The sequence below is a fragment of the Pinus tabuliformis genome, chromosome 2_1 (genome assembly GCF_031772625.1).
Source record: "Pinus tabuliformis cultivar Carrire ecotype Pingquan chromosome 2_1, CPIR1, whole genome shotgun sequence".
NCBI classification, from domain to species: Eukaryota; Viridiplantae; Streptophyta; class Pinopsida; order Pinales; family Pinaceae; genus Pinus; species Pinus tabuliformis.
The window spans coordinates 630356697-630363140 of record NC_142299.1 but is presented as its reverse complement, the minus strand read 5'-3'; the positions used below and the strand labels follow the sequence as shown (position 1 = coordinate 630363140).

The window sequence follows — 6444 nt, the reverse complement described above, 5'->3', positions numbered from 1 at the left end:
TATAATATTTCCATCCTCATTTAAGATTAAAACATTTTCTATTACGATAAAATATTTTAAATGAAGGATAATAAAAACTTAGGGACATGGCTACAATTTTGTGAAATAGAAAGGTTTAAACATTCACGTTCAGACCTAAGTAACAATGAATGTTCCAATTGCAATGACGGGCGTTTAAAACACTTTCGTTATATTAATAATAATTTTGTTTTGTATATTTTGAAGTTTGTGACTTGCTTCGGTAGCTTAGAGGTAGAGCGTTCGCTTCGTAAGCGAAAGGTCGCGAGTTCAATCCTCGCCGGGAGCTTGTACTTTTTAGTGCCAGAATTGTTTTGCAGATTAGCGGTGTCTGTACTCTGTTGTCTGTGGATTGGCAGCAGCATTACTAATGCAGCTAGAGTGCACGTAGCATTCTCGTTTAACATAGTACAACTAGAGTCCACGTAGCATTCTCGTTTAACATAGTACGCCCAAGATAGGCACCGAAACCAATTTTGATTTAAATGAAATAAGAAGAATTAATACGGGAGAAGGTAAAGGAATGGAAATGCAAAGGGTTGTGCCCATTGGTTTTTGCTCTATGAATTTTACTCTCAATTTTGCAGATTAGCGGTGTCTGTACTCTGTTGTCTGTGGATTGGCAGCAGCATTACTAATGCAGCTAGAGTGCACGTAGCATTCTCGTTTAACATAGTACAACTAGAGTCCACGTAGCATTCTCGTTTAACATAGTACGCCCAAGATAGGCACCGAAACCAATTTTGATTTAAATGAAATAAGAAGAATTAATACGGGAGAAGGTAAAGGAATGGAAATGCAAAGGGTTGTGCCCATTGGTTTTTGCTCTTTGAATTTTACTCTCAATGGGTCTCTCCTTTAGGCTAAGAGAGGTAGAATTTTACTCTCAATGGGCCTTCTAGGCTAAGAGAGGAAGTGGGTCTTTTAGGATCTCTCAGTGCGTGGCCTAAAGGTAGAATTTTACTCTCAATGGGCCTTCTGGGCTAAGAGAGGAAGTGGGTTTTTTAGGATCTCTCAATGGGTCTCTCCCTTAGGTTAAGAGAGGTAGAATTTTACTCTCACTGGGCCTTCTAGGCTAAGAGAGGAAGTGGGTCTTTTAGGATATGAGAGGAAGTGGGTCTTTTAGGATAAGAGAGGAAGTGGGTCTTTTAGGATAAGAGAGGAAGTGGCAGTGAGAGTGATCAAAATAATGTAATTAAAGATTATCAAAATGAAGAAACTACGTCTTATTTGAAGTTGGTTTTTTTAATTAGGTTTTTAATGAAGAAACTACGCCCTATTTGAAGTTGGCTTTCTTAATTAGGTTTTTGGCTTTCTTAACGAAGAAACTATGCCCTGTTTGAAGTTAGCTTTCTTAATTAGGTTTTTGGCTTTCTTAACGAAGAAACTACGCCCTGTTTGAAGTCGGCTTTCTTAATTAGGTTTTTGGCTTTCTTAAGGAAGAAACTACGCCCTGTTTGAAGTTGGCTTTCTTAATTAGGTTTTTGGCTTTCTTAATGAAGAAACTACGCCCTGTTTGAAGTTGGCTTTCTTAATTAGGTTTTTGGCTTTCTTAATGAAGAAACTACGCCCTGTTTGAAGTTGGCTTTCTTAATTAGGTTTTTGGCTTTCTTAATGAAGAAACTACACCTTATTTGAAGTTGGCTTTCTTAATTAGGTTTTTGGCTTTCTTAATGAAGAAACTACGCCCTATTTGAAGTTGGATTTCTGAATTAGGTTTTTGGCTTTCTTAATGAAGAAACTACGCTCTATTTGAAGTTGGCTTTCTTAATTAGGTTTTTGGCTTTCTTAATTGGGTTTTCAAGGTAATTTTTTGTGTTTACTTGATTGATTGTTCTTGTTCACGTTAAATGAATTTCTAATTGTTTTATGGTGTGTGAAATCATTTTCTGCGTATAAAAACACATGAATTATAGCGTTGTGATGATTACTATAGGGTTAAGTCTAAGATTTGAATTCTAAGGTTGCAAGCAAACAATTGTTGCTTCTTTTTAGCTAGGTTGTTAATTCTATTCCCTAGTATCTAGATATTCTTCTTATGCTCAAATCATTGGGCTCTACTAGGGTGTTTCATTGACTTGCTAGTTGAGTCTCTCTTGTACCTAGACATGTTTAGCTTACTACTTGAGTGTTGATTATCCCTAGAGGTCATACCCCGTTGGTTGACATTCTACTTATTGATTGATGTTTCCAATCTCCCTTGGATTGTACATACATATACATTATTTGTTGGGAATTTAAATTACCCGCTAGGTCAATTTCACTCACTTGGGCAACTTAATACATTGTTATCAAAATTAATCTACACATTCTCTAGGTTTGCCCCTTTACACAACACACTTCCTTCTTTTATGTGCATGATTATAATTATAGATTAACATTAACATGAAACTAAGTTTGTTGACAGATCTTTAAACACAATGATGTAGAATTGTTTTCAAAGTTTAAATAAGGAAGAAGCAATTAGAGATAGAATAAGAAATAAATACCTAGGCTCCGTGTATTCTTGCTTCACGTGTTGTAAGCAAGAGGAAACATTCAAGAAACTTGTAATTTTTTTCTCAAATGAAAATTAGGCTCATTGATCGAAATGTATATTGAATAATTTATGAGTGATGCATCTATTCATTTTAGGGAATAAAGATTCAAAAGACAAAATCAAGATCATGTTTATGGTGATGAGAAAAAGTTTAACCCTTAAGCATTATTATTCTCAATTCTTAGTGAGATTGTGGTCTTGAACGATGGTTTCATTTGAACTTCTACCTTGAAGATCAAGCTTTCGAATGATGTCTATGTAGTGACAATATGTTGAGCATCCTTTCCATCAAAACTAGTTATTGAAAGAAGCTTCTCATTGGAGTTGTAATGCCCATTTCTTGATCCTATTAGCTTATAATAGGTTATTAGTGTACCCATTGAGTGATTGACTTATGTAATTGATTCCTATAAGAATTATTCGTACACCTACACAGTATGTGTATGCTAGTTACATACCCGCACCTTGCATGGATGCATTAGTATCCTATGATTAGTATTAAGCTTGATTAGTGGTTAATAAATTGATTAATATTTATTATGATTAATTCAATATTTAGTTAATTAGGATTCTCATGAATCCATTTTAATTTGATTGAAGCATAAAATTAAATTTTATTATTTTATTATTTTGTCATCCTTATTTATGTGACAAGTTTGATTTGCTCGAAATAATTTTGGGTACCATAATAGGCAGAGGATGGTAGGGGCCATTATGGGATGTTAGTGTCATTAACTTGAGGCGGAGATAAATTCAGGAAAATGGGAGGGAGAAGGCACATTCTTATAGGGTAAATCTTGGGGAAACATCATAGGATTTTGTGGTTTGATTTGGTTTTCGCACTTTCAGTTGATTTTGGGGTTTGGGCACTTGGTAGTGTAGAGTTTGGATGTCACTGAGAGGTTTATTTTGGTGTTGGACACCAAAGGAGTGTTGACATAGGAATCTCAGACACACTATAACTGTGGTTTGGACTTGGGCTTGGATGGCGAGGGAACTTGTGGAGGCTCCTTAGGCTAGGAAGTTGGATAGATTTTTCTAGTTGGTAGGATGGCATATTCGGTTGGGTGGTACCAACATGTGCACCACAATCGAGCCACATAACTAGGTATTCTACTTGTGTTTGGATAAGTTATGTAAATTGTCATAATAAAATTCTTTTACATGTCTATTGGATAAGTTATGTAAATTGTCATAATAAAATTCTTTTACATGTCTATATATATATATATATATATATATATATATATATATATATATATATATATATATATATGCCATTGTCAACTATGTCTTTTTTAATAATGTGTAATGAATTGTGGAAACTTTATCAAATTGAAGGATCCAAGAATGATCCTCACACTTGGTATTAGACTGCTTGTATCCTCTTGACTCTAACTTCAAGATAGAATTTTATGAACGAGGTGTGTATGTAATGCCCACTTCTTGATCATATTAGCTTATATTGTGTTATTAACCTACCTACTAAGTGATTAACTTCTATGATTGATTCTTATAAGAATTATTGGTACACGTACAAGGAATGCATATGCTAGCTACATACCCACACCTCACACAGATACATTAGTATCCTATGATTAGTATTAAGCTCAATTAGTGGTTAATCAATTTATGAACCATTAATCTAGATTAATGATTAATTAATGATTATTATGATTAATTCAATAAATAATTAATTTGGATTCTAATGAATCCATTTTGATTTGATTGAACTGTAAGTAAATATTATTATTTTATTAATTTATCATCCTTATTGGACTAATAAGTTTGAATTCCACAAGTTACTTTTGGATAAGGGAATAGGTGGAGGATGATAGGGGCCTTTATGGGAGGTTGGTGACATTAACTCAAAAGGGGAGACAAGTGTGGGAAAATGGGAGTGAGAGGGGGCATTCTTATAGGGGAACTTTGCGGGGAACTTAGGAGGATTTTGGGGGTTGATTTGGTTTTGGCACTTTGGGTTGATTTTTTGGGTTTGGCACTTGAAAGTGTAAAGGTTTAGTTGTCACTAAGTGGTGGAATTTGATGTTGGAAACTGGAGGGGTGTTGACACGGGGATCTCAGACACACTACGATTGTCATTTGGACTTGTGCTAGGAGGGCTCGGGAACTTGTGGAGGTCCCTTATGCTAGGAAGTTTTATACACTTTCCTAGTTGCTAAGGTGGCATATTTAGTCAGGTGATCCTTGCGGAAGCACTACAATTGAGCCATTATAACCAAGTATTCTTCTTACGGTTGGTTAAGTTATGTAAATCGTCATGATCAAATTCTTTGACATGTTTTAATATGTCGTAACAAATATATATAGTGAGTTGTCAATTATGTATATATATATATATTATATTATATATATATATATATATATATATATATATATATATATATATATATATATATATATCTATATATGTGGTGAAATTTTGGAAACATTATCAAATTGAAGGACCCTGGAATAGTATCATACAAGTAATACACATCATTCAGAGAAAAGGGAAATAAATACATTGGTTGATACTACAATTATAACATGGGATTTTCAATAGTTTTTAACAAGTAAGATCAATGGTATACAATGGAAAGGGGAATGATGGTATTAAACTTTAATTAAAATATTGAGAGTTATTTAACTTCAAAATATGTGATCTAGTTTGAATGGTGAGAACAAGTTAACTTACTTAACATATTTTCCAAGAAAAACAGGGGCATGCTATTTCTAGAATGAAGAGATGACTTTGGCGGGTGACAATATTTATCTCTCTTGATAACACTAATATAGCAACATCTGGGATAGAAGAATGAGCATTATATGCATATAAAAGCTTGGAAGTCTAAACACATTGGTGTATTGGTAAGCTGTTGAAAGTCTTCCTTGAATTTCTTCTTGTGCCTAGGTTGTATGTTGCACTAACACAATTGAGAGATAGAAAACATCCATTGTTCATTACCTTGTTGTATCTATGAGAACATAGAAATAAACATCCTTGTGGAGAATTCACCTTGGCATATTGGGAAGTGGGCTATGTAAATTCAATGGTGATACAATATTCATGGAGTCCTCAAATTTATTTACATGATTTCTAATGTGTGGTTAGTTATTTAACGGGTGCATGTCACACATAACAACTTTTGATGGGTAATTTAATTGTGAATTAAATTATTTTCTTTAAAATGTCAATCTACGTTCGTAACTTGTGAAGTACACTACATTATATGTGCTAGGTGATCAAATTTCAATTTGAGAAGAGAAATCATAGTCTATAAATGATTAATCTATTTGAAATGCAGTCAGATATTAATTTATGAAATGACAATGGAATCTTAAATTCAGAAGCACTTAAATCTTAAATCATGAAAGTCTATGAATGCAATACAATTCTATCTATGAGTTGTAATCTAGTCAGAGCACACACACTTGAATATGATGAAGTAAACTATTCTAATGAATCAATGAAAGTAAAGGCAATAAAAAAAATTATTCTATGAAATAAAGACAACTATTCAAATTTTAATTTAGTGAAAGAAAGATCAATTTATTCTAGGAAAGTAGTGAACCTTGAATTAATTAAAGTTGTAAATATAATCTAATGAAATCAAAGACAATGATCTATTCTAAGAAAGCATTCAAGTTCTGATCTAAAGGAAAGAAAATACATTTTTTACACCATGAAAGCAAGAAAAATTATTCTATGGAAGAAATAACAACTATCTAAAGAAGCAATATAATTGTCTATGAAAGCAATACAACTATTTACGTAAGAAATGGAAACCTAGCTTATGGAATCGAAATTATGAAGCAACTTGATAAAACTTGAATAAAATGTCCTCAATGCACGTGTTCAAGCTTAGAATCCATTCATATTAAAC

The 6444-nt window shown here is 33.1% G+C and overlaps 1 non-coding gene across 1 annotated transcript; it reads left to right on the top strand.

Moving 5' to 3' along the window:
• The first annotated feature begins 235 nt into the window (after positions 1-235).
• On the top strand, positions 236-307 carry TRNAT-CGU (transfer RNA threonine (anticodon CGU)). The gene has a single exon. It is a non-coding gene; the product is annotated as a tRNA-Thr (tRNA).
• The last annotated feature ends 6137 nt before the right edge of the window (positions 308-6444 follow it).